Below are 27,414 nucleotides of genomic sequence, written 5' to 3' on the forward strand. Positions count from 1 at the left end.
TTCTTTCATCATAGAGTAAAACACACATACAAGAGTAACATAGAGTAAGTGACATGCTGACTAGACAAACTAACCATAGTCAGGTCACCGACTAGCTAACCGACTTATTTAATGTAGTCACATGCAGGAGACAGCTGTACACTAGCTGTCATGTCGGTAGTACATAAAGATAGTCACACACTACACGGGGAGCTTGACTTCTAACACGGGGCTCCCCGTCCGAAGAATGGCTGCGGCCTGTTAGTCGGATAAGGATGGCCGTAGGGTTGCGCATATGGTAGTCTTCGTGGTAGTCTACAGTGTGCGGCATCGTGGCCGAACCTACCGCCGTTAGCACAGGGTCTTGACCTAGGGTCTTGACACTCTGCTGGTAGGTGGTTTCCTCCACAGTACACACACTGGACGTGCGGACGCGTCGGTCGCCTCAACATGTCTTGTATTTTGGCCAATTCCGTCTTAACCTCGGCCAAGCCGTGGTCCGTCTCGGTGGTCTTTCCCTTGGGATGATGGGTTTGATCGCTCGCTAGAGGTTGATGTTCGCTCTAAACTCCGTGGATTGGTTTCTTCTAGGTTTGAGCTCTTGGAGCTCCGCTCTTTCAGCTGGTCATCGACCCTGATGGCTTCCTCAAAAACCCTAGCCACCACGTCTCATTGCAAGCTTGAGTTGCCTGCCAGTGCCTTGTACAATTCCTCATCTCGAATCTCGCTGATGAATACAATCGATACTGCCCTGTCAGTCGGTCTCTCGCCTAAGGGGATTCTTTTAAGGAGGCTTCTCACGTGGGTCACATAGTCGCGGATGCCCTCCTTCTCCTTCTGCTTGACGTTCATCAGGCGTACTAGCAGGTTGTCAGAGTAACTGGGTTCAGCAAACCTCTTGACAAAAAGGTCCTTGAGGTTATTGAAGTTGGCTCGTTCTATGGCGTCCAGGCTTATATACCACGTCCTACCCTTATCGCTTAAGCAAAGTCCGAATGCTTGCGAACGTTGAGCCTGGTCGTTGAGGCCATTGGCTTCGCAGACTTGCTCAAATTGCTCGACGAAGCTGTACGGGTCGTCAGGTGGCTGGTACTTGTCGAGTTGCTTGGCGACAATAGGTATTTTGGCTTGGCTCTTTGAGCCCTGGTTTGCCCCCAGCCCTGCAAGTAGCGATGTTGCTAGCGTAGGGGCACTCTGTTCTACCGCGGTGTTATAGAGCAGCCGTTTCATGAGAAGCTCACCCAGTGTCAGGTCTTCCTCTAGTGCTCTTTCCTGGTCTGTCCGGTTCCGGCCAGCCAAGTTCAGCACTCGCTACACCTCATGCAGCTCCATGCTTTGCCTTAGGCTCCTGGCTTGTTGGTCTCTATTATACTCAGCTATGCTCTGCAATGCCTTGCGGGCTAGCCTTCTCTCCTCCTCTAGGTCCGCAATGATTGCCTCTGCCGTCCTGCCACGGTGCTCGTACCGGGCATGCGCATTGTAACTGCTCACCATCTGCTGTATAGCATCTGGGAATGCGCTCACATCGAGCTCCCATGTAAACCGATGTTCTGAGCCTCCCTCTATCATGGTTGGATTCTTGCGCCCGCTCGTACGACAGATCCTTGTCGTTGACGCTCCTTGCTTGACTCTACCCTGTGCTTTGCGCGTTTGCCTACACCTTGGGTCTTCTCCTATTGGTGGGTTTTTTGGGTGATTTATCTGAGCGAGTTCCTTTAATGTTTGAATGTAGTGCTCAACTTATGGTCACTCGTGAGTGTGTTTTTCCTCATGCACTTGTGCTCAATCAGGCTTTCAGCTTTCCTAAGTGTACTTCAAGTGCGGAAATTCAACCTGAGTGTTGCGAGCAATTCCCCGTGCGTCTCACTCACTCTCGCTCGTTTCGGGCCTGATAGGCTTTGCTACTCCAGTTCTGGCCGTTCGACGAGTTCTAGGGTCTTGTGCTGCTTCTTGTTGTTCACGCGGGGGTGGGTCGCTGGGGGAGTGCCCCAGTCTGTCCCTGGATGGGTCAGGTCTTAGTTTTGGTTTGACCCTGGGAATCGGACGTTCGATTTACCAGTGGTCCGATTCTGGGAATCGGACCAGGTGTCTCAGGGCAGAGTGGCAGTCTCGAGGTCCGAGTGTCCGATTCTCAAAAATCGGACATGCAAGTGTTCGAAGAATCGGACAAGGGGGTCCAATTCTGGGCTGGTCCGATTTTGGGTGGTCCGATTCATCCGAATGGTCTGATCGGACAGGGTGGTCCGATTTCTAGAATCGGGCAGACTGGTCTGAGTGTCCAATCTTAGTGGTCTGATTATGGGCGGGTCCGATTCTGGGAATCGGACTAGGCAGGTGGTCCGATTGGTGACGTGTATTAATTCGTCCGATCGGACAAGGTGGGTCCGAGTCATAGCATCCGAGTCGGACGGGTTGGTCTGAGTCCGAGTGTCTGAGCGGTCCGAGCGTCCGATTCTCAGAGTCGGACGGGTTGGTCCGATCCTAGTAGTCGGATAGGTTGTTTCGATTGGACGGTTGTCCGAGTGTTCGATTCAGGGAATCGGACACTGGGTCGGACGTCCGAGTCCGTCGGTCCAATGAGCTTGTGCACATGGATTCGCCCAACTATCTCCAGATGTTTATTACTATTGACCACGAAAGTCACCAGTGATGGAGTTGGAGTGGTGAGGGGGAGATCGGTTACCTAGGGATCGCCGAACGCAATGTCCTCCGTGCCCTGGTCGATCGGACAGTTGCCAAACTCGCTCTCTCTCTCTCACTCTCTCTCTCTCACTCTTCGTTGGTTGGAAAAGGGGGTTCTCTTGCCCTCCCAGAGTTTATACCCCACTGGTTCTTCCCTGAACACTACAGATCCCTTTCCTGGCATTTCCTACGCAGTTACCTTCTCATTTACTCCATTTTTCCCCCTGTTTTCTGCTATTTTCCCCCTGTTTCACAGCAGCAACCCTCTGCCTCTTCGTGTGTGATTTCCTACTGTTAATCTACCCTAAACACAACATAAATCGAAAGCAAAACACTGAACTAGTTTCTCCATGTTTTCCAATCATCAACAACCAGAATATCCCAAAATACTTACCTGTTCTGAAGATCGAAAACACCCAACTTCCTACCTATCTCAAGCTCTGTTTTGGGGATGAATTTCCTACTTCGATGCTCGATATGAGGCGCGCAAGTGCTCAAGCTTGAATCCGTGGTCCCGGCAACGGAACCAAAATGTGGGAGCTTTTGCTCAACCGCCAAGACCCACGGACCACTTATTGCTTCAAGCGTTCCAAGCGAGCTCTAATGGCTATCTCTCACCTAGCCGACACGTCGTCGATCCTACGAGTGTAGTGAGCTTACCTTGATGCTTGATCGAGTACCCTCCTCTCTCTTGCACTCCGGTAGCTCCAGATCCTAGATGCTAGCTCAAGCATCCTCAAGCCTCCTCCATCTCCAAGCTCCATCCTCCATAGCCGCGCGCGCAAGAGAAGAGAAGAGAAGAGAAGAGAAGAGAAGAGAAGAAGAGGAGAGGAGATGGTGAAGAGCTTCACCCTCTTGATCCCTCACTCTCACACACCCTCACTCCCTCACACTCTCACACTCCCTCTCTCAAGAGCACACACAAGCAAAAAGGAGAGAAGAAGAGAGGAAGAAGAAGACTCCTTTTGCCACACACCAAAGAATGAGCTCCTCATTCACTTTTCAACTTTATATACAAAACCCTAAATCCCTTTTGGGCGGTCATCCCCTTTTTCCCTTTTTACATGGCCGGCCATAGCCTAGGCCCTTTTTTCCATTGTCCTTCTATCTTCCTAACTTCCTTTTCACCGCCCCTCTACATTTACAAATTGCACGGGTGAGAGCCCGGCGCTCTTTTACAAGATTTTAGGGTGCGCCTTTTTATTTAAAAATGCGCCTTTCCCCTTTTGTATTTGCCATGGACTTTTAAGGTTGCCCTTGCGCTTTTGGCCTTTTCCCCTTTTCTTTCTTCAGTCGGGCTACCTTTTTTCCGCCTTTGCCCTGCGTCTTTTCCACTTTCTTTTGCTTTCTTCGTGTTGGGGTTAACACACTAATACATGTAGATCATGGCACACATACATTTTTATGTACACTAGATGCTCACACATGCACATAACATTCGTGTACACATCTGTGCATATGCACTAGTACCCTTATGCATGTGCGTACACCCTTACACGTGCACGCAACATCCTTGCACATAGATCCTTATAGACATATCATATACATATACCTTTCAAGCACACACAACTTGTGCATTCTTAGGCCATGTTAGTGCATGCGCATGCACTATTTACATCACACACATAGAGCACATTATCCTTGCACCTCAATCTTCATAAATAGTGCACAAACACCCATTTGTAACACACTACAAAGGCCACATAAGTCCACACAAGTACACTTAACTCACTCTACCCTTGGACATGCATATAACTTACAATATTTGTGTGCACTCAAGTTCACATAAGTGCACTAGTGCATGTGCACTACACTACTGCACACACTAGTGTGCTACCCCTGCACTTGCACACTTGTGCATCCATACACACATGCACCTAGATCTACACCACATTGAGCATCCCTCACACTTAGATTTGCACCACATTAAGCAGCCCACACAATCACATCAGTCCACACGTAATTTACTAGCTCAATTGTGCAAGTGTAACCTTGCAGTCACATTATAGCACTCACTTAAGGACACACACCTACATTCTAGTAATATGCACTATGTAGCATTCAATTGCACATTCACAACATATATCCAACCCACCGAGCACCCAAGGCTCGCAGGATCCATCCAATGGTTCTAATTCGTCCCATTTGTAGAGTCATAGTCACATAGCCATATTCACATACTAATCACATTGTAGTCTCACTCAAATCTCATAAGTGCACTTGCATACTCACTAGTGCACGATTGTACTTACCTAGCATCATAACACATTGTGCACGGAGTGCATCTTGTATGCCCTATACACCCCATAATGCACCGCTCTAGTACACTCACACTAGCATAGAGAATGTACTAGCACAAATAAACCACATTAGCACACTTGCATTTTGCACTTAACATCCACTCTAGCTCACTCATACTACACAACTACACATGTACTCGGACTTAGACCATTGTTCTCACACAAGTGCACAACTGTACATGCGCCTTCGTGCATCTGTCTGCAAGATAGTTGCACTCTTCTAGCCTACTAGCATTTGTACACACACACCTTAGCACATGACTCTCTCTTATGACACTACCCTGGTGCTTTCTCACATAGAGAGACCCTTGCATACCATACCCACACACATATAGGCATAGGGTATATCTCGGGTAAGCTACTCACGAATATATGTGTGTATCACGTGGGTTCAAAATAAGGTATTTTAAAAATATTATTCTTATACATTTTTACATACAAAAGGCTGTAATATAAAGGGGTTATTTACAGATTGAATAGAAAAGATTTATGTTTTGTTTGGCAAAAATTCACAGATAAGGATATTTATAAATAGGCCTTGAATGCATGTGATGTAGAGGTTATATATATATATATATATATAGTGACTTTCCCATATGGGGTATATAGATCAAGTCACACCCTTGCACACACATGCACTTTTGTGCAACCGAGCCTTCAAGATTGTACATAGAACCGAAAGCCTAAAAACAAGAATCAACGGCAAAAAAGTAAACACACTATGAAGGAATTAACTAAGCCATTGAGACAACATTGCTGGCTTCCATCTAAAGTGTTGTAAGTTGTTGTTTTGTGAAATTTTCACAAGTTGCTGAAAAAGCAAAAAGCCTAATTGAGCACTATGCATCCACTCACATGAAGAAATCATAGTTTCCTTCATTTTTAGAAGGAAGACACACACTAGGGAATAATATTAGTGAACGAAAGCTTCCAACTCTAGTTGATAGCAAGGACCCCATCCCTACCCAATCTCTGGACCTTGAAAATATCTCTATGCATGATCTTGTCATTTACTTAGTCAATGTAGAAACCATAGGGATAGCACAAAGCACAATGGAGAGAAGTGAGAACTTGGGTGATGCCTTAGATGACTTTCAAGCCATTTTTGATAGTTTTTAGCAAGCTACCAGATTTATATTTCAAATACAAACCCTAACACCATAGAATGAAAGCTCATAGAATTGCAAGAGCAGAGCAGGGGTCAACCACCCTCCTCAATCGATTGCTCGATATGAACAATGATATGAAGCATCGGCTTGCAACCATGCAAGTAGAAACAGATAGCATCCATAAGATGTTGTTGATGAACACATGAGTTGTAGGTTCATTGTAGGTCTCCCTCTTGGATTTTCTGCAAAGATGCCTCTTTAACTAAATATATGATGTAAGTAGGAACCCATATTACATAGTCTATTCTGATAGAAATATGCAATATGTTAAGAAATAGAGACCTAGAAAAAATTCCCTCAGGGGTGACCCCTATAGTTTCATAGGAAAGAACAAGATTTACGGGTTTGGATGCATAGAGAAGGCCTCTTTCCATATTGTTAGTGAATCCTACCTCGAGATAAGTAGCTAACTTCATCGTAACTCTACGTCAGGGATCTCAAATTACTACTCCAACACTCCCTTTTTTATTAGGGCCCCTGGACGCTCCGTCAAAATATAATGTATACGCCCACAATGGGTTTACACAGCCTGCCATCACGAACTCCTCTATTCATAATTATGGTAATCAAAGTTTAGCATGTTGAGAGGATGAATTGATGGCTCCATCCCACCTTCTTCATTGAACTCAACAGGGACACTTGTCAACAGTCGTAAGCAGTGATGGCAGAAGACTTTGATCTCCCACACAAAGGTTCTGTCTTCTTGCTCAATCACTTTGTATCCTTTGCTCCACCAGATAAGTTTCCCCTGATGGTATCTCTGCTCCAGATATGGGTGCTCCAAATAAGGAATTAACTGCCCCATCAACCGGCTTTAAAGCTCTTTTGCAGGTCTCAAATCATCCTCGGTATGGACCTGCAATGCATTTTCTTTGTATTAGCATACTTAGAAATAATAAGGTTTAATCTTATTAAGACTAACCTTATTTTTAAACTCTACTCCCTGTAGATCGGCTAATAGGGCCGTAGACCTATTTTTCCCGAGCCTCACAATCTTGTAGGGACTATCCCAGTTAGGTTCCAGCTTCCCTGGAAACAACTCCCTACACGCATCGTAATAGAGGACTAATTGCCCTTTTTTAAAGGTATATTTCTTCGCTCTGAGGTCATGCAACTGCTTCATCCGACATTTAGCTACCTCCTGGTGTAATAAGCTCTGCAATTTCAGCTCATCCAAGTGGGCTATAGTCGTGAAACGTTCAAAAAGGGAATCCTCATCTCCCAAAGAGTGGTTAATTGCAAACCGTATGGTTGGGAACTCGATTTCAAGGGGTAACACACACTCTTCCCCATAAACCAATTTAAATGGAGTATGGCCGGTAGCTCACTTGAACATGGTATTGTACGCCCATATTGCCACATACAACTTCCTGTCCCAGTCTCGTTTCTTCTCAGAGACTATTTTAGACAAGATCCCCATAAGCTGCTTATTAGTACTTTCCACCTGCCCATTTGCTTGTGGATTATAAGGAGTTGTTTTATTATGCTTGATTTGCCAAGCCTCAGTTAGGCTTTTGATCACTTTGTTCAAAAAATGCGTTCCACGGTCTGACACCAATTCCTTCGGGGGACCGAAACGGCGGATAATCTGCTCTAAAAGGAAACTTGCAGTCTCTTTTGCATTGTCCTGCCTCGTCGCCCGCGCTTCTGACCATTTTGTAAAATAATCAATGGCTACTATAATGTATCTCTTCTGGGTAGTAGACGACGGGGTAATAGGGCCCACAAAGTCAATGCCCCACTTCTCAAATGGAAGGATAGCCATGATAGGCATAAGTGGACGTTTCCTGTTCTCTCTACTGTCATGTCTTTGATAGGTATCACATCGCTTCACATACTCAAAGGAATCTTGGAAGATGGACGACCACCAATATCCAGCTCGTAAAGCTTTCTGCGCCGTCAACCGTCCCGCAAAGTGCCCTCCACTTGCAGAGTCATGACACTCTTCTAAGATAAAAGGAACCTCATCAGGCATCACACATCGGCGGTAGATATCATCAACACCCTGTCGATATAGTGTTCCTACGATCAAGGAAAACTTCAATGCCTGTTGTTTGATTTTCCTCTTTTCAGACTTTGACAAACCAGCTCCTGTCTCTCCTGTTGATAGATAATGCGTAATAGCAGCATACCAAGATGGGATAGAAGCTGTATCAATTTTAAACATTTCCTCAATATCACTTCCTTCAATCAAAGTCTCTTTCGGCTCCCCGAAATCCACAAGGCATTCCACAATACCCTGCAACCTTGGTGGCTTACTCTTAATCTCATAATCGAACTCCTGCAAAGTGATTAACCACTTTGCCAAACGATCAGGCGGCTGCAGCTTGTTCATAAGCAACCTAAGTCCTTCCGCCTTCATATAGAACACTATCTTTTCATAGAGGATGTAGTGTCTGAATTTCTTAGTTCCAAAGACCATCGCAAGACACAACTTCTCCATGTAGGTATAGTTAATATTTGAAATGCCCAATTTTCGACTAGCAAAAGCTATCGGATGATACCACTTTCCCTCCCAAATTTGGGCTAAACAGTAGCTGATACTATGCATGGTGGTTGCTGAAAATATATAGAACACCTCACCCCTTTTAGATGCTTTTAAAACAGGTGCTTTTACTAGCTCCTGTTTCACATCCTCAAAAGCTACCTTACAAGGGTCGCTCCATTCAAATAGACAGCTAAAGGATAATAAGTTCGTTAATGGCAACGTTCTTTCTGCCAAGGCATTTATAAACCTCCGATAGTACCCTATTGATGACAGAAAGCTATGAATCTCTTTTGGAGTGCGTGGTGGACTCATAGCAACTATGACCTTGATCTTTTCAAGGTCAATTGGTATCCCTACTGAACTGACCACATGGCCTAACAATAGCCCATAAGGTACTCTAAAGACACACTTCCGTGGGTTAAGAGCGATACAAAATTGTCTGCAATGCTCAAAGCACTTTCTTAAAATAACCAATATCCTTTCCCTTACAATGGCTACCCCTAGGTCATCAATAAATACTTTCAGCTCATCTGGGGAAATGTCACCAAAGGTCTTGTCTGCTGTTCGTTGCCACGATCCAGGAGCATTGCACAAACCAAAGGCCATCACATGGTATGCAAAAGTACCAAAGACAGTAATAAAAGTTGTTTTTAACTTGTCCTCCATTGCGATTGCCATCTGGTTATATCCTGCAAAGCAATCCATGAATGAATATATTTTCCTACCCGCTAAATGATCCAAAATCTGGTCAATAAACGGCAATGGGTAGTAATCCTTAACTGTTTGCTTATTCAGCTCTCTAAAATCCACACATAACTGGATTTGGTTGTTTTTCTTCTTTCTGATAACAACTGGTGAACACCATTCTGTATGTTGTATAGGGAAGATTAAACCAACTTTCCGTAGCTTCTGTAACTCTTCAAACAGACCATCAATCAATTCAAAAGGCATACGCCTTACTTTCTGACTCACAGGATGACTGCCTTTTTTTACAAGAATAGTATGAACAGCCAGGCTGGGAGCAATGCCTCTCAGCTCATCATAACTCCAAGCAAAGATATCGTGGAATTCTTGGATCAAGGACACATAGTCCTCCCTTTCTGCTGAACTGAGCATGGAACCTAATTTAATTGGCCGCGAATCATTCGGCGTGCCAAGGTCTAACTCAATCACATCTGCATCTCTTATCCTATCTTGCGGCTCTATCGGCTCATTTAGAGTTATCTGATAGATATCCTCTGTAGTGGACCCCTCTTTAGATTCATCACTGGATGATGTCTCACTACTAGATGGATCGCCTGCTGTTTCTAATTCAGTAGAAGATAAAGGAGCTCTCTCACTTTGAGGAGACTCTGGGTAAGCATCGACTACTACTCGATTAGCACCTCTACCTAAAACCACTCAACCGGTGGGTATATCAACTTGACAGTCTGTTCGTAAGATCCAAGGCCTACCTAGCAAAACTCGATAGCTAGGACGTCCTGCAAATCTTATCACCCTAAAGTCCAAGAAACATTCTACACTTGCAACTATAACATGGATCTTAGTAATGCAAACTTCTGGTTGTCTTAGACTATCATCAACCATTCTAAGAAGGGTGGAGCTATCTTTTTGGATACCTAGACCTAGCCTCTCCATCAACTCTGAACTCATGATATTGATGGAGGATCCAGTGTCTACAATGGCATGTTCCACTAATATTCCATCCACATAAGCTGAAACCCTAGGGTAGTTCTTTTCAGCATGGTCAAATCAATCTTCCCCTACTCGTGCTATGCCCAAGGGTTCTACAATATACCCAATATGCAGGATCTTCTTAAATTCCTTGCGTACTCCTGGAGATAATTTAATCAATTACAAGAGGTTCACATCTGGTTTGACTTCACAAAGAGAACTTGCTAAATCAAAATCATGATAGGTAGCCAAAGCCCTCTTTTCTCGCAAAACCATCCTCTCTTTTGGTCTTTGGACCAGTTTGGGTGCTTCTTTCTTAGCTCTTGCCTTCTTTCTTGGCACTTCCTCATCCTTCTTAGGGTCGCCTTTCCTGTCAACCGGCCTTAGCGGTCCCGCTTCCATGCTAGGGTTCTGGACTTGCGTCCCCTTATCCCCTTGTTTAGGGTTTGCCTCAACCGGTTTTGCATTATCTTTATCAACCTCTTTAGCCTTTTGGCCTCTTGTCACGGCTCTTAAGTTAGAGGTTTCAGCATCATGGACTCGTACAGCCTCAATAAGGCTGACTCTGTTGCCTTGGGGCAACTCTTCTATAGTTGTTTTCCCCCTCTGCAATATTTGTCTTGGTGCATCATTCTGCTGCAAGTTATTTCCTTGCGCTCTATGATTCACTGGGCCCGACTGTTTACTCCCTTGTTGGAGGGAACTAATCTTACTCCAACAGGTAGCAGCTAAATGGCCGGACTTCCCACAAATGTCACATTTCACATTTGGACAATTTCTGGGAAAGTGCTGTCCACCACACCACTTACAACTGAATCTAGAGGGTCCACCCTCTTCAGGGCATCGACTCCCTATCAAATTTTGTTGCTTCTTCAAGAAATTAACGTCGACAGCTATTTGTCGATACTGTTCGGAAATCATATCGGTATAATGCTTCATCATGTCCTTAACTTTGCCAAGGACATTAGATGCACTCGACTCGTAGCCTCGATCGTCGATCCGTTGTTCCATTGGCCTAACAATTTGATTTGGCATTGGCTGTTGACCCACAGGAACAACGTTAGAATTTGAAACTTGGGCTCCAACATTTGGTGGAGCCAACTGACTTGCCATAGGCATAGTCACACTGGGAGGAGCCAGTAGTAAAGGTACATTCGAAACCACACCCCCTCTCCCATTAGGGTTAGTCATAGGCATCCCTTGACTTCCATTCGTCAATGATGGATTGTCGCTAGGTACTAAACCCCCATTAACATTCATTAGAGAGGAGTAGGCCGTTTGTAATCGTGCTTCTACTCTCTCTGCCCGTGTAATAGCGGTGTCTATATTTGCCAAGGCCACACTGCTCAATTGTACTTGGATATTAAAATCCAACCCATGCAAAAAGTATTGCAATTGGGCAGTTGGCGGAATGGGAATGTAAGTTTGCAACTTACGGAATACTTCCTTCAACTTCTTGGCATATGCTTTCACATTCTCGTGAGGATCTTGGGGTGTTACATTCAAGACCCGCAACCAATATTGGCCACCTCTTGCAGGGGCATATTCCACTCGGAAAGCTGCATAGAATTGATCAATGATGGTTATGGTTCCAGACTTTCTATATTATACCATACCGCAGCCCTTCCTTTTAACGTCATATTGAAGAACATCATGAGATGTCCCTCATCTTGGATGCGATAATTGAACATCAATCTTTGAAATTCACAAATGTGAAATTCTGCATCCTCTTTCGCTAACCCATTAAAAATGGGTAAAGAAACTCCTAAGGCTGGTAAATCCGGCGTCCCTGCAGGAATCGCAATAGGTTGTGCCATGGTGACAATCGGATTAGCAGTAGGAGCTTGAAGTGACGGATTCACACCCCCACTTGAAGTAGGTAGACTTGGTGGAGGAGAGGAAGAACTTACGCTTCCTCCTGCACCTAATGGAATATGTGGAGCAGCTGGGTGACTAGGACCACTGCTTCGTATACGTACTGGGCTACTCCTTTGAGGCGAATAACGGCTTACGATCTCTAACCGCCGCCTAGCCCTCTCAGCACGTTCTGCTTTCTGGATTTCGGCTTGACGGTCCTTGTCAGAGGACATAAACCAACTTTCTTTTGGTCCCTAGAAACCCTAGATCCGAAAACTAACACTTATAGGCGGCTCCCAGTAGATGCACCACTGATGGGACCTGAAATGGGCTGGCACTGGCTATAGCACTAGCCGGACCTCATGCTCATGACACACAAACACCCTCACGGCCTCGCGGACCAGGAGCGTCAATCTAATACTGAAGGACAAACTGCCCTAAAGCTTAATTCATGCATTTATAGTTTATAGTCCAACATTTCCCTAAAACTCCTCAAAGGGAGATCCCAAAGTACTTAGGCATACCGCCTCGTCACACACATATAGGAGGCACTCCCCCGACTAATAGTCGGAGCCCCACTGCAGCTCTCCTACATCTCAGGGATTGGCCCTTTGATGCGCTGCTAAACTTATAACACATACGAGCACCAACTCCTCTCAAGGTACCAATATTTTTACGTTTCAGGATGTACCATTCCTCACAACAATTTCCCTTTAGGACCCAACGACTAACCTACAGCTTGGGACATCCTCTCACGCTCATCGTTGGTCATAACCTAAGGAAGACAAGTGCCATACATCCAGGAGGTTTTTTCTGATACCTTTTAATTATTATGCTTAATGCAAATCGTGTATGGCTATGTGCTTAGACAAAAGAAAAATCAGCATCGTGCATAGTGCATAAATCATTCTTTCCATGAATTTTACTAACGCGTGCTACGTTGAAAGGAGGCACCGAGCCATGTGCTCATGCTACCATCCTCTTTATTTAAACTGTTTCCTATATGCCAAGTGCAATGCATAAATCAAATATTTTCTTATCTTTCAGCGTTTCAACCCCTTTTCATCTAACTCTTAGCATTTTGCATCATTGATCACGTAGATAGGGTTTCTATGCATTTTCCCCTTTTAAAAGAACGATAAATATGCACAAAACATAGAATCGGGGACAAATCGAGGCCAACCTCGTGCTTTGCCATCGTTATACATTGCACAGACATAGAGATAAATTTTCCTAATTTTCCTCAGTCCATTTTCTATTTTCCCCTAATTTTAAACCTATTTTCCCTATTTTTTGGATATTTTCCCTATTTTTCTTTAATAAATAATGATTGAAAATGAAAATTGATTGTGGGCTGTGGCCCTTAGGTTCATTGACAGCAAAAACTCAGATTTAGTTGGTGTGACATATCATTTTTCTCATTTATATAGCAAAAAACCCAAATTTACCCTTAAAATGCGTGTTTTCATGTATTTTAACACTAATTCCGACCATGTAGGCTTATATTTTCTGATTTTCAGAGCATAAACTGATCAAACTCATGGCAAACAATGTTATAATGAACTTTCATCCCATATGAACAAAGTTTCATGAAGCAAATAACATAAAAAGATCATTTTTCTTCATAAAAATAGCATTACCGCTTATTTTCAGGTCTCAGTTTCTTGGTCTTGATTATGGGACTGATTTCCAGCATGCATTTAATGCTCAACATCTTCAAGAACACTACTCTTCATGTCTTCATCTATCCAGAAGCAATCTGGTCTCATCCGGACAAGCTTTCCTCCATCATTCTTCATTGTCTTCTTCCACACAAGAACAACCCCTTAAGGGAGAGAGAGGGAGGAGAGAGAAAGACTAAAATCAGAGATCTCCATCTAGGCCACCATTTGACGGGCGAGAGGCGGCGATAGAGTCAGCATCCAAGAGGGAATCAAGCCCCATAGTCATTGGGGGTTGTTGCTCATAAGCTGGGAATTGATGATCAACATTGATGGCACAATTTTCGGGCGCAGATGGCGCCTCCTTCTCCCCACATTTTTTTTTCATGCTACCTCTCCAAACTTTCATGTGACATTTAAATTTTGGGCTCCCAAAGGTCACTTGCCCATTTGGCCAAACTTTGGTCCACCCCTTCGCATCTTGACTATTTCCTTGGCCATTTCCCTGTCCGGTGTCCAAATCGAGTGCTGTAAATTTTTGAGCGTCTGGCTTGACATCCCACATTGGCCGTAACTCCTGACAACCCGCACCGTAGTCTAAAAAATTATAAAAAATCAACAAGTGTCGCTCGGGCGCCTTTAAAGCACTTGACGCTTAAAATCGTCCTAGCTGGAGCCGCCGCCTTCGATGTTGAATATTTTTCCCTTGATATTCGTAATTTTTAGCTATTTTTAAGCACTTCTTGGCATCAAAACTCCACTCTCAGTGTGCCATGTGTGGCACACTTCACTCCACATCTCTCATCTATATTCATGCACCATACAATCTTAAAAGTGCATAGAGTGCTTTCACACACACATCAAGCTTACATTCTCAACACTCTTCCATTTATATTTTCACCCATCCAATGTAGCATTGCATGACTACAATCACTACCTCTCAACACTCCCCCACAATGCTATATTGGAGTATCTATATGACTAAACACATCTAGTCCATCATATGCATGCTTCATGTGCATGCACAATGTTTATTTGAGCACCACTTGCCCGGATGAACTTGCCCCATCCTTTTTAAACAACCAGTGTTCAGAAAAGGTATGACAAACCCACTCATATATCCAAATGTGCATGCTCTCACACATCAGGCACTTACAAAGTCCTTTTGAGATCTCAATCTTAGGCAAAGAACCCTGCACAAGCTAATTTTTGTGCAACCTCATCTCAAACAATGTTTGTTGAGAACACACATGCATATCTATACATTTGTTTTTAGCCTCTAGATGGCTTGGATAGAGTACCCTCATACCATGGGTGAGATACACAATTCTTGTTTTGAGTACGTGTGCTCCAATAAACTTATCCATACTACAACATATTACATGAAGGTATTTCCAATACATAGTTTCTTTGGTGTGTGAACAAATCTTTACTAATTTCCATTGTAAAAAATACATAAATGATACTGGTAACACATGATCTTTCTTCTTCTTCACCTTAACTTCTTCTTCTTGTATTTATCACCTGCTTATTCATCTTCTTTATGTCCTTTCTTATCCATAGGTGGTGGGGTGAGGGTTGCATCAATATAGAGGAGATGAATCTACTTCATTAGCATGCCCTCTTTGTGGTTTGTCATCACCATTAGAAATCATATCTACATCTTAATGTTACCCATCTCCCTTAAGACTTGCGGCCCTACAATAGTCACTACTATGTTTTATTCCCTTTCTCCAATATTTGCAACATCATCATTGGAGTTACCTACAAAGTTTAGGTAGCCTGACAATCAAGCATTACTTCTCCGATAGTTTGTGCAGTGATGCATGCTATCTTAGGAGCTCTTGTGTGCTACTACAACTCTATGTAGTGATGCACCCTATCTCTAGAGCTCTTGTTTGCTACTCCATTGTTCTTTTTCAACTTCTATTGTTGCATCTTATTCTTCTATTTCATGTTCAACTTGTTGCAGTAAATCTTTGTCCAATACACATTCAATATTTGTGGCATAGTTGTGCTATGGACTATGGAGCTTTCTATATTTTCTTGAAGCTCTTGTGGTTTACTTTTTGGTCTCGATCATTAGGATTTCAAAGGGCAAGAAAATGCCATGAAGTATGTGTGCATTTTGTCATGTTTCCCCCATGCTAGCTAGCAACATAGGGATCAAATGAAGCAGTAGGCATGTGTAATCCACTGAGTTTCTAATACTGGCCATGTTTGCAACCAAGACCCACATGATGCTTAGCATGGCCAGTCAGTTGGTTGATAGTCTCCAAGTTCATATGGATGCCATGTCTTGAGTTATTTTCTTAGGAATCTTTGAATTCTTGCACAATGCCTGGGCTCTCATATACTCTTCCTATAAATTCTATTGCTTAGCTTATTTATCATCCTCTATGATATTTCATTAGCTCTCTTGAGGTTTATAGTAGCTGTTGTACCAACTAGAAACTTGTCCTTCTCATCTTGACTTCTTATTTACATCACAATGTGATTCAATAGCTAGATTCATTTGTTCATTGAGTTCTTGAACTCCATGTATGACAATTCATTGACTCCCAATAGTATTATGATTTTTGTGAGTGTCTTTTCAACTAGACAATAAGAGTACCTTCAAATGGTCTTCACAACCCTATTATAGTTTACTAGATATAGCTATGAATATCATGAATTGCTCAAGACATAAACCAAGTGTATTTACACAATCACAATGGTAGTGTAAACAAGCACCAAGATACAAATGCTGTTCAAATATGTAGCTTCAAAACTCCCATAAACATCTTTATACACATACATGGCGGGACCTATAAATGGGCCTGACACTGGCTATAGGCACTAGCTGGGCCTTTGTAACACTCACAAGACAACCCCACACGACCTCGAGGCTAGGAGCATCCAAGGGACACATTGTCCTAATTGCTAATGTAGATATTGCATTTGTTATGGAACGTAGTCCAACGATTGCCCTTCCTTACTCCTTAGAGGGAGATCCCACACATCTTGGTGTAGTACAACAACGTGATACGAACATAAAGGAGGCACCCCTCTGGCTGAATGCCATGGCTCCATTGCAGCTCTTCTACACCTTGGGATTGGCCCCAAGATGCGTTGCTCTAACATAAAGCACATACAAATACACTCCACTCTTATTTATTTCAAAAAATCCTGGATATAAAATTTTCTCACTTGACAATTTCCCAAAGATTCGATTATGTAGCATATAGCTTGGGTTTCCTCACAACTCGACATAGGTCATGTGCTTGGCAATCAATTGCTATGCATCTAGAAGTTATCATGTGATATGCATAATGCAATTGTGGATGACACACCTCATGATCAAAATTTTATGATAAAAGAATAGCAACGTAAGGTGCAAAGACAACCCATTAATTATTTCCAAGCTACTTGTAATTGTGACGTTGCTAGAGACTAGCACCGAGTTTCCTTGTGCTGCTAGTCTCTCTTAAATTTAAATGATGATCGACCTGTATGCTTTGCATAATCAAATGCATCATAATTTAAAACATTTTTAGCAACCACTCACTTTTACAACCCCTCTTTCCTCCTATCGTTTAGGTTTTGCATTCGTTGGATAGGTGTAACATTCATTTTTTTGTAGTTTTCCATGTAAAAATAGATAAAAAAATACCCTAATATAAAAACACGGCTTGAATGAGGCTTATCCCTCATGCTCCAATCTTGTTATATATTCACAAATATAAATATATTTTTTCTAAAATTTTAAGCATAAAAACTAATTTTTTTCTATTTTTCTTATTTTTTTATATTTATTTGTTCATAAAAAGTGGTATTTTTTGATTTATGTGTCTTGACTGATCATATTGATTGAACATTGGTTTTTATTAGTTTTTAATTCCATATGAACTTCATTCTCCAATCCAAAGTGGATTTTTTACTTTTGGAGGGGCAAACGTCGACCGAATGGCTTCATGACATCGAAATCCATAAACCTAGGACCCACCACGCACTTTTCGGCTCCCAAATCATGTAGCTACTTCATAACATGAAACCTTGTGAGGATTAAATGGGAGGTCAAATGGACTCCGATTGACGAACCGAGACTTACGTTGGGTTCCTGGCATCGAACTCCATCTAGCAAAACTCTAGCTCATCAATATGCAATCGTTCAATTTTGCATGAAAATTTGGTCTTTGACACTTTTCGACCACTTTTTTGCTCTGAAAATGGGCTCCAACACTTCAAAAAAGGGTCCCAAAATTCAGCTCTCATTGGTGACCACAGGATAGGGTGATTCAGCCCGTCGAATCCCACAAACTAATCTGCACAGATAACAATCAAAGTAAGCATCAAGCTACCATAAAAATTATAATCAATAATGGACAAGAACAGCTCTCACCCTACCCCCTGATAGAATCAAGGCATGAAAATCCACAAGATAGGCCCAACATAATTTGACAAAAATCCAAAGCAAGTTGCTAATCAATTGCTCTAACACGGACTGGCTAAAAAGCCTATCAAAGAGGTCATCTTAGTGGTGGTTTGAACTACTTGCCTAACTTAGGACAATTGGACCAAGACCTCCTACTAGGCAAGGAATCCTAAAGCCCAGGCATCATATTTTTCTTGTAACACGTCTTCCCAAGGTTTCCATACTCTAGTGTGTAAAAAGGAGGGAGCTGAGCCTAGAGTGACCTAAGGAGAACAAGGCTTTGGCCCTCAGGTCCTGACTGGGTACCCAAGAGCCTACCAAGCCCTCGCAAGGCGACACTTAATCCTTTTCTAATGCTCACTTTTATTTTCACTCCAACCTTCCTTAATTTTCTTCTTTTTTGGCTAGATGCCACCCCTAGGAAGACAAGGCATTGGCCCCACTGACTCGTCCCTAGGTATCTACCAGGCCTTCGCAAGGTGATAAGCAACTGCTTGTAGGAAGTTTCTTCCTTTTTCTTTTTCTTTTCTTATTGAGGGGTTAGAACCCCTTTTTACACACCTTTGTAATGTTTATTTCTTCAAATAAATTTAGAACTTAGTTGCTTCATAACGCAAAACCTTGCGAGGATTCAATGAGGGGTCAAATAGAATCCGATTGACAAACCGAGATTTGCATTGGGTTCCTAGCATCAAACTCCATCTAGGAAAACTCCAGCTCATCGATCCACAACCATTTCATTTTGCATGAAAATTTAGTCTTTTATAGCCTCCCGGGTCTCTTTTCTACTTCAAAAAGGGTCTTTAAAATCCGCTCTCATTGGTGATCACGAGATAGAGTGACTCAGCTTGTTGAATCCCATGAACTGATCTGCACAAACAATAACCAAAGAAAACATCAAGCTACCACAGAAAATGTACTAAAAAAAGCACAAGAACAGCTCTCACTCTAACCCCTGACAGAATCAAGGCATGGGAATCCATAAGGGATATGCCCTGCATAATCTGATAGAGCGAGTCACTAACCAACTATTCTAACATGAACTAGCTAAAAAACCTATCAAAGAGATCATCCTAGTGATGCTCTGAACTACCTACCTAACTTAGGACAACTGGACCAGGACCTCCTACTAGGCGAGGGCTCCTATAGCCTAGTCATCATAGTTTTCTTATAACACATTTACCTCCCAAGGTTTCCATACTCGGGCATGTAAAAAGGATGGAGTTGACCATAGAGTGACCCAAGGAGAACAGGGCATCGGCCTTAGGTCGTCTTGACTCGGTACCCAAGAACCTACCAAGCTTTCGCGAGGTGATAATGAATTCATTTACCTCCCAAGGTTTCCATACTCGGGCATGTAAAAAGGATAGAGTGACCCAAGGAGAATAGGGCATCGGCCTCAGGTCGTCTTGACTCGGTATCCAAGAACCTACCAAGCTTTCGCGAGGTGATAATGAATACTTTTCTGTTTCGCTCACTTTTATTTTCGGTCCAACCTTCCTCTTTTTTTTTTCTGGCTAGCTCTGCTACCCCTAAGAAGACACCAACTCCTCCCCCCAAGAACCTACCAGGCATCCGCAAGGAGATAATCAACTCCTTGTAGGAATTTTCTTCATTTTTCTTTTTAATTGAGGGGTTAGAACCCCTTTTTACACTCCTTTGTAATTTGTGTCTTTAGATATATTCAGAACTTGCTCTTCTTTGTTATTTTGGCAGGCTTCTCTAACTGCCTCACACTAGCAGGGACTCCTAGGACAGCTGCCTAGCAAGAAAAAAGGATAGGGTCACAAGGACTATCCTCTATCACAGGTCTTTAATGCCTAGCAATGTCCTAACCGGAGGTAGACAACTACTCAAATCTCCCCCAGATATATCTAACCAAACCCTAGGACTTCATGCCTTGATTGCCGATCTCCATAAACAAAAAGAAAATAAGCCCCACATACAGATATAACACTATTAGTCTTAAGAGGAAAACTCGAAAGGGAAATGATACCACTTGGAAGGGTCACAAGAAGCTCTTGCATAGCAAAGGCTCCCTCCAGGCACTTCATCCAACCTGTGTGATGAAATCACTAAAATAGAAAACCATTAAATGTACTTGCACCAAATAGACATATGGCCCTCTTGGCCTAAAGAGATATAATATTTCACAACCAACAGAACGACCCTCTTGGGATTATGAAGTAAAACATTAGAACTCGATAGAGATGGCCCTCTTGGCCTTATGAAATAAAACATTTTACTACCATTCAGCACAGCATAATGATGAAACAATCCCTTGGTCATAACGTTACTTTACTAAAGCATAAAATTGACCAAGGATAAGGCTTCTTAGGCCCTACACTAAGTGCATCAGGTTATTAGCTAACCCATTTGCATAAATAGCAAGGTGTGTCTGATGAATATGATGATACACAATCCTATGTGTCCACCAGGATAGAGTAGGAAGGTGCTTACTTACTACCTGACTCATAACCCAAACTAACCATCGGTGGCCAAAATATGATGTGTCAGCAAGAAGACCCCAAAGTAATACAAGGCTAATGTTAGGAGGTAGTTGTAAGGGCTTCCCTGGACCACAATTAAAAAAGACATCTTCCACAAAAGCATAGTTAGCCAGGGAATCTAGAAAGCGATTCCATTGTCAAGGAACTAACTGACAAGTCACCGTTTCAAAGATATGCAACATATCCAAGGCTGCACGATAGTACATCCGTAAGATGGGATCCCATACACTATAGATCCCAGTTAGTTGATTGATTACTAATTGCGAGTCACCTTTAACCAATAATCGGCATGGATACCACCACATTGGGCTACATTTAGCTCCATGATCAAGGCCTTATATTTTGCTATATTATTAGTAAAATAGGGTCCTAAATAGACTCCCATATTCATGACAACCCTACGTCGGGACCTTTAATGACCACACTAACACTCGCATGTTTAGCAGGCCCTCTGGAAGGTCCCTATCAAAATACCGAGTATAAACCTAGGCTTCATTGATAGGCCATGCCATAATAATCACCTCACTCATACGTATGATAATCAAAATCAAGCCAAGAGAGAGGATGTATAACATGCATAATCCCTCCTTCCTCCTGAACTCAATAGGAATGCTAGTCAGAAGTCGTTGATAATGGTGGTAGTAGACCTTAGTTTCCCACGTAAGGATCAGTCTTGCCACTCAATAACCCAATACCCTTTGCTCCACCAGATCACTCGACCTTGGTGGTAATGTTGCTCAAGATACAAATGCTCCAAATAGGGAATGATGCATCCCATCTGCTCGTCTTGGTACCTACTGTACGTTAGAGCTGAATCCTGAAGGACTTGCATAGGCACCAAGCCCACCATCACCCTTACACATAGTAAGGCTTCAACTTATTAAAGTTAACTTTAGTCTTAAACTCTACCCCCTACAAATCTACTAGAAGGTCCATAGAGCCATTCTTTCGTAAACGTACAATTTTGTATGGTCCATCCCATTTGGGTTCGAATTTTCCTAGAAAGAGCTCCCACGAGCATCATAATACATCACTAACTGACCTTTCACAAATTTGTACTTCTTAGCCCAAAGATCATGAAGGGCTTTCATTCTCCTCTTCCCTACTTCTTGATATAATAAAGCTACAACCGAATCTCATCAAGATGTGCTAGAGAAGTATACTATTCTTGTAACACTTTTTCCTCTCCCAACGAATGATTGAGGGCAAAACGCACAGTGGGGAGCTATATTTCTAATGGCAAAACACACTCCTCCCCATACACTAGCTTGAACGGGGTGTGGCATGTGGCTCTCTTGAATGTCGTGTTGTGAGCCCACATTGCCACATATAATTTCTTATCCTAATCGTGCTTGCTTTTAGATACTATCTTGGATAAGATTCCCACCAGTTGTTTACTTGTACTCTCAACCTGACCATTTGCTTGAGGGTTATACGACGCAGTCTTGTTGTGCTTAATATTCAAAGCTTCAGTCAGGTTCACTATAACCTTGCTCAAGAAGTGTGTCCCTTGATCAAACACAATCTCCTTTGGTGGACCAAAATGGTAAACAATTTGCTCCATAATGAAAGTGGCCGTCTCCTTAGCATTGTCCTTCACCGTTGCTTGAGCTTTAGACCACTTTGTAAAGTAGTTTGTTGCTGCAATAATATAACGCTTTTGTGTTGATGAAGGGTATATTGGTCCCACAAAATCAATACCCCATTTCTCAAAGAGTAACATAATCAAAATGGGATTTAGAGGTCGCCTGTGATTTTTCCAAGCATCGTGTCTTTAATAGACATCACAATGCTTAACATAACTGAAAGAATATTTGAAAATTGATGGGCACCAATATCGAGCACGGAGAGCTTTTTGGGTGGTAAGCCAATGACGATAGATATCATCTACTCCTCTCCGATACAAGACACCAGCTATAATAAAAAATCGTAATGCTTGTTGCTTAATCTTTCTCTTTTTAGACTTTGATAAAGTAGCCCCAAATCTTCTTATAGATAAATAATGTGTTATAGCCACATACCAAGAAGGGATGGAAGTTGTATCGATTTTAAATAGACCTTTAATATCACTTTCCTCAGCCAAAATTTCCTTTGTTCCCCGAAATCCACAAGACATTCTACAATACCCTACAACTTCAATGGCTTGTTCCTAATCTCATAATCAAACTCTTGCAAAGTGATTAACCACTTTGCTAACCAATCAAGAGGCTACAACTTGTTCAGCAACAATCTGAGTACTTCCACCTCCTTTGTAAAGAATACTACCTTCTCATAGAGAATATAATACCTAAATTTCTTTGTTGCAAAGACCATATCAATGCACAATTTCTCCACGTATGTATAATTAACTTCAGATATCCTTAATTTCCTACTAGAAAAGGCAATTGGATAATATCATTTCTCCTCCCAAATTTGAGCTAAACAACAGCTAATACTATGCATTTGGCTACTAAAAATATATAGAAAGCTTCACCTCTTCTAGGTGCTTTTAGGATTGGTGCTTTTGCTAATTCCTGTTTCACATCCTCAAAGGATACTTGACAGGCTTCATTCCACTCAAATAGACAGTTAAAAGATACAAGGTTAGTCAATAGCAATGATCTTTCCGCCAGTGCATTGATAAATCTTTGATAATATCCCCCTGATGTGACAGAAATTTGTGCATCTCTTTTGGAGTACGCGGTGGGCTCATAGAAACTATAATCTTTATCTTTTTAGAGTCAACCGCAATAGTAGATGTACTAACCACATGGCCGAGTAACAACCCATAGAGTACTCCAAATACGCACTTCCTAGGGTTAAGAGCAATGCAAAACTATCTACAATGCTCAAAACATTTCCTCAGAATAATCAATTGTTGCTCCCTTATGGTGGTTTCCCTCAGATCATCAATAAAGACTTTTAACTCCTCTAGGGAGATATCACCAAAGGTCTTATTAGTTTTTCATTGCCAAGACCCAAGCACATTGCATAGACCAAAGGCCATCACATGATATGCAAAGGTACCAAAGACAGTGATGAATGTCAGTTTCAATTTGTCTTCCTCTACAATATCCATCTGGTTGTATCCAACAAAGCAATCCATAAACAAATAGATTCCCCTACCCACTAACTGATCCAAAATTTGATCAATGAATGGCAGCGGGTAGTAATCCTTAACCGCATTCTTATTAAGCTCTTTGAAATCTACGCAAAGCCAAATTTGATTGTTCTTCTTCTTCCTGATAACAACTAGTGAACACCATTCTGTGTGTTGAACCTAAAATATCAACCAAACCTTTCATAGCTTTGTCAATTCTTTGAATAGCCCATCCCTTAATTCAAAAGGCATACACCTTACTTTCTATCGCACAGGCTTCAAAGGAATGTATGAACAGCCCAGGCTGAGAGGAATGCCTCTCAGCTCATCATAACCCCAACCAAAAATATCACAAATTTCTTGAATCAAGGACACATAGTCCTTCCTTTCTTCCGAATGAGCATGAACCCTAATTTAATTGGTCATGAATCATTCATCATACCAAGGTCAAGCTCAATTATATCTGCATCCCTTATCCTCTCCTGAGCCTCTATTGGCTCATTCAAAGTCACTTGCTAGATATCTTATGTAGTGGACCCCTCATTGGATTCGTCACTTGATGACGTCTCACTAGAAGATGGAGCATCTAGCGTATCAAAATCTAACGAAGATAAATGAAATCTCTCACTCTGAGGAGATTCAAGATAGGCATCTACTACTACATGTCTAGCACCTCGGCCAAAGATCAATCAACCACTGGGTATATCAACTTGACAGTCTGCTTGTAAGATCCATGGCCTGCCTAGCAATACTTGATAGCTAGGTTGCCTTGCAAACCTAATGACCCTAAAGTCCATAATGCATTCTACATTGGCAATTGTCACATGGGCTTTAGTAATGCAACCTTCGGGTTGTCTTAAACTATCATCAATCATTCGAAGGATCGTGAATGTATCTTTTTTTACTTCTAATCCCAATCTCTCTATCAATTCCAAACTCATAATATTGACAGAGGATCCTGTGTCCACAATAGCATGGTCCACTAATATTCCATCAACATATGCTCCTACCCTCAAACAATGATTTTCAACAAACCAATCATCTCCTACTTGCGCTATTCCCAAGGGCTCAATGATATACCCAATGCGTAGAATCTTCTTAAATTCCTTGCACACTCTTGGAGACAACTTAATCAACTATAGAAGATTTACATGTGGCTTAACTTTGCAAAGAGAACTCACTAAATCAAATTCATGATAGCTAGCAAGAGCTCGCTTTTCTTGCAAGACCATTCTCTCCTTCGTTCTTTGAACTGGCTTTGGTTCTTCTTTCTTGGATTTTGCCTTCTTCTTTGGCGACTTCTTATCCTTCATGGGGTCCACTTTACCATTTATGGCCTTGAGAGGTCTGCCTTCCATACAGGGATTAAGGACTTGCATCCCCTTATCATCTTGCTTGGGGTTCCCCTCGACAGGTTTTGCCTTGGCTTTGTTGACCTCTTTACCCTTTTGACCTTTTGTAATAACCCATAGATTAGAAGCTTCAATGCCATTGATGCAAACAGCTTCTATAAGGCTTGCTCCACTCCCACTAGGTAGCTCCTCTGCCATAACTTTCCCTCTTTGTAATATTTGTTTAGGTCCTTCATCTTGCTGGAGATTATTGCCTTGTGCTCGATGATTAATTGGACCTAGCTATTTACTTCCTTGTGCTGAAGAGAGCTAATCTTACTCCAACATGTACTAGCTAAATAGTTGGACTTCCCACATATGTCACATTTAACATTTGGACAACTCCTAGGAAGATGTTGGCCACCACACCACATATAGTTGAATCTTGAGGGCCCACACTCTTCAGGGCATTGACTCCCTATCAAATTCTCCTACTTCTTAAGGAAATTGACATCAATGGCTATTTGTTTATATTGTTCGCTAATCATATCAATATAGTGCTTCACACCATATCCTTAACTTCGCCAAGGACATTCAAGGCACTTGAATCATAGCCGCGATTGTCTACCTATCATTCTATTGGCCTAACCACTTGATTAGGGATTGGTTGTTGATTCCCTAGAGCAATGGTAGGATTTATTGTTGGGCTCCCAGCAGGTGGTGGAGCCATCTGACTAGTCATAGGCATGGTCACACTAGGAGGAGCTAACAACATGGGCACATTTAAAATTATGCTTCCTCTGCCATTATGAGGACTCCTGGGCATCCCTTGACCTCCATTCATCAACGCTAAAGTATTTTCAAACCCTAAACTTGGATTCCAGTTTTCCCTAGAGGTATAAGCCACTTGTAGTTGCGATTATACCTCTTCTGCTTGTGTAATAGTCGTATCAATGTCGGCAAGAGCAGCACTACTCAAATGCACTTGAATGTTAAAGTCTAGCCCATTCAAAAAATATTGCAACTGAGCAGTAACTAGAATAGGAATATAGGTTCGCAACTTACAAAATACATCCTTTAGTTTCTTGGCATACTCGTGGAAATTCTCGTGAGGTTCTTGATGTGTAACATTGAGGATGTGTAGCCAATGCTGACCTCCCCTTTTGGGGGAAAACTCTCTTTGAAAGGCTGCAAAGAATAAGTCAATCATAGTTATGGTTCCAACCTCTAAGTTTTGATACCACATTGCAGCTCACCCTTTCAGAGTCATGTTGAAGAACATCATCAAGTGTCCATCTTGAATTCGATAGTTAAACATTAACTTTTGAAATTCATTGATATGAAGTTCCGCGTCTTCCTCTGCTAACCCATTAAAAAGGGGTAGAGGAAACCATAAGGCTCGTAAATCTGGTGTGCTGTGATTGCAATGGGTTGCGCCGCCATGGTAACAACCAGATTCACTAAAGGAGTTTGAATAATTGGAACTATAACTCCACTCGAAGTGGACGGACTAATTAGAAGGGGGGAAAAACTAGAGCTTCCTCCCCCTAACGGACTATGCATTGAGCTAGGGTTACTAAGACCTCACCCTTGTAAGGATATTGGACCACTCCTTTGCGGAGAATATCTTCTAATTATTTCGGCCTGCCGTCTAGCCCATTCAGCTCTTTCTTGCTTTTAAATCTCGGCTTGACGGTCTTATGAGTCTCTCTCATTGACTTTTGGCATACACTAAGGAATTGGTCCCTACTAACCAAGATTCAAAAACTGCTACTTATTAGCAGCTCCCAAAAAATGCACCACCTGTCGAGACCTAAAACTAGCCCGTTATTGTCTCTAAGCATTAGTTGACAACTCCATCCTTTGTTTGTCTCTTCCCCTCTCTTTGAACATGGTATCAAGGCTTGGCTTTGTGGGAGCTGAAGTTGTGGAGCTGGACTATGAACTTTCAATCTATGAGAAACCCTATAATAGACTATTTTTTTGTAGAAGCCATATGCAGAAATGGATTTTTAAGAACCAATCCACAATTCCTAACCATTTTGATATGGTCTACAACTTTGCATAAGAAAAATTTTCAAGATTTTGTATGGATTTTGAGAAGCGGTTTGATGACATTTGAATACGTCCATTGGATGTATTGATACCTTGGTTGTGATGTATGCATATGGGGATATTTACAAAATACTTTGAGTTGTAGATCTAAGTTGCATTTGATATTTTGGAGCTTGATTACATTACTATTGGCTATGACAAATATCTTTGGTTTA

This window comes from Lygodium microphyllum, chromosome 17 (genome assembly GCF_053477565.2).
Source record: "Lygodium microphyllum isolate KBCC chromosome 17, Lygodium_microphyllum_v1.1.10, whole genome shotgun sequence".
NCBI lineage: Eukaryota > Viridiplantae > Streptophyta > Polypodiopsida > Schizaeales > Lygodiaceae > Lygodium > Lygodium microphyllum.